This window comes from Sciurus carolinensis, unplaced genomic scaffold, assembly GCF_902686445.1.
Source record: "Sciurus carolinensis unplaced genomic scaffold, mSciCar1.2, whole genome shotgun sequence".
In the NCBI taxonomy this organism is placed as follows: domain Eukaryota; kingdom Metazoa; phylum Chordata; class Mammalia; order Rodentia; family Sciuridae; genus Sciurus; species Sciurus carolinensis.
The window spans coordinates 579176-582064 of NW_025920202.1; positions in this window are offsets into that span (position 1 = coordinate 579176).

Sequence of the window (2889 nt, forward strand, 5' to 3'; positions counted from 1 at the left end):
TATTTGAATGTCTTTTCTATTCCCATGCCATTCCCTTAACTTCATTCCCCTTTGTCTAATCCAATAAACTTTTTATTCCCTCCCCACCTCTTATTGTGTGTTATCATCCACATATAAGAGAATATATGACCTTTGGTTTTTTGAGTCTGGTTTATTTCACTTATCATGATAATCTCTAATTCTACTCATTTACTGGTAAATGTCATAATTGCATTCTTCTTAATGGCAGAGTAATATTCTATTGTGCATCTGTACTATATTTTCTTTATTCATTCATCTGTAGAGGAGCACCTATCATGGTTCCTTAGCTAAGTTTTTGAGAAGTGAACTCCTTTAAGAATTGAAGTGGCTGCATTACTGTAGCATACTGATTTTAAATCTTTTGGCTATATACTGATGAGTGGGACAGCTGGGTCAAATGGTCACTCCATTCCAAGTTTTCTGCAGAATCTCCATGCTGCTTTCCAGAGTACTTGCACCAATTTGCAGTACCACCAGCAATGTATGAGTGAAAATTTTTCACCACATTCTCACTAATATTTATTATTACTTGTATTCTTGATAATTGCCATTCTGACTGGAGTTGGAAGGAATCTCATTGTAATTTTAATTTGCATTTCCTTAAATGCTGGAGATATTGAAATTGCTTTCATATATTTGTTGACAATATGTATTTCTTCCTTCAAGTGTCTCCTAAGTTTCTTTGCTCATTTAGTGTTTGAATTATTGTGTGTGTTTTTGTGTGTGTGTGTTAAGTTTATGAGTTTGATATATATTTTAGATATTAATGCTCTATCTGAAGTGCAGGTGGCAAAGATTTCTCCCATTCTCTAGGCATTCTATTCACATTCTTGTTTTACTTGCTATGGAACATTATTACTTTGATGCCATCCCATTTATTGATTCTCGATTTTACTTCTTGAGCTTTAGAAATCTTTTCGAGGAAGTCAGTTATTAAACTAAAATGGTGGGCAATTTGGCCTAAAATTTGTTGTACTATGCAAAGAATCTCTGGTTCAATATCGAGGTTGTTGATCTACAATGATTTGAGCTTTATGCCAGTTGAGGGATAGGAGTTTAGTTTTACTCTACTATACATGGATTTCCAGTTTACCCAACACCATGTGATGAAGAGTCTATCTTTCTCTAGTGTGTGTCTGACAACTTTTTATAGTACGAGTTAAATGTATATACTTAGGTTGGTTTCTGTGTCTTCAATTCTGTTCTCTTTGCCTTTATGTCTGTTTTTGTGACAATACCATGCTTTTTTTGTTTTAACTATACCTCTGTCATGTAACTTTAGGTGTAATACTTTCATGTCTCCCCCTTCATTTTTCTGACTAAGGATTGCTTTAGTTATTCAGGGTCACTTTTTTTTTCCAACAAATTTATGATTAACTTTTCTATTTCTATGAAGAAAATAATTGGAACTTTATAAGAGGTGAATTAAATCCCTATATTACTTTTGGCTGCATGGCCATTTTGGCATATTAATTCTGCCTATCCAAGAACATAGGCAGTCTTTCAACCTTCTAACATCTTCTTCAATTACTTTTTTTAGTGTTCTGTAGTTTTCATTGTAGAAGTCTCTTACCAGTTTTGTTAGATTGATACCAAAATATTTTATGTGGCTATTATGAATTGAATAGTTTCCTAATATTATTTCAGATGATTCATCAATGATGTATAGGAAAAAATGGTTTATGGGTATTAATTTTATATCCTGCTAAATTTCTGAATTTCTTAATGAATTCTAGAAGGTATCTGGTGGAGTTTTTGGGTCTTCTAAATATAGAATCATGTCTTTGGCAAATAGAGATAGTTTAAGTTCTTCCTATCCTTTTTATACCTCTTTAATTTCTTTCCCTTTTTAAATTGCTCCAGCTAGGGTTTCAAGTACTCTGTTGAGTTAAAGTGGTAAAAAATTGCATCCCTGTTTTGTTCTAGTTCATAGGAGAAATAATTTCAAATTTTCTCCATTTAGAATGATAGTGGCCTTTGTTTCAGCATATATAGCATTTAAAATGTTGAGGAATGTTTCTTCTATCACTACATTACTTAGTGTTTTGAGCATAAATGCATGCTGAATTTTCTCAATTGCTTTTCCTTCACCTATTGTGATAATGATGTGATTATTGTGTTTCAGTTTATTCATGTGATGAATTATGTTTATTGATTTTGTATGTTGAATCATCCTTACATTCCTGACATGAACCTCACTTGATCATGATGCTCTGTCTTTTAAATATGTTTCTGTATGCATTTTGCAAGTATTTTGTTTAGAATTTTGTTATCTATATTCAGGGATATTTGTCTGTAAGTTTATTTTCCTTGATAAATTTTTGTGTAATTTTGGTATTATGGCAAAACTAGTATCATAGAATTAGTTTGTAAGTGTTCCCTTCTTCTCTGTTTCATGCAATAATTTAAGAAATACTGGTGTAAATTCTTCTTTGATGTACTAGAAGTACTAGGCTGAGAATCCATCTGACCCTAGAATTTTTTTGTGCTAGGTGTTTGATGGCATAGTCTATTTATTATTTGAAATTGATGTGCTTAAATTTTCTGTGTCTTCCTGTATTATTTTGCATAGGTTATATTTCTCTAGAAATTTGTTGCTATCTTTATGTTTTTCTATTTTATTACAGTATAGACTTTCAAATTTTTTCTTTCATCTGTATTCTAATAGTGTCTGTGTTGATATATAATTTTTATGATGAATTTTAGTAGTTTGATCTTTTTCTCTTTTTTCTTCAGTTACTAAATTTTGGAATTGAAATTGTGGCTCAGTAGTAGTACACTCATCTAGCATGTGTGAGGCACTGTATTTGATTTTCTGCACCACATATAAATAAATAAAATAAAAATCTATTACATACTAAAATTTTT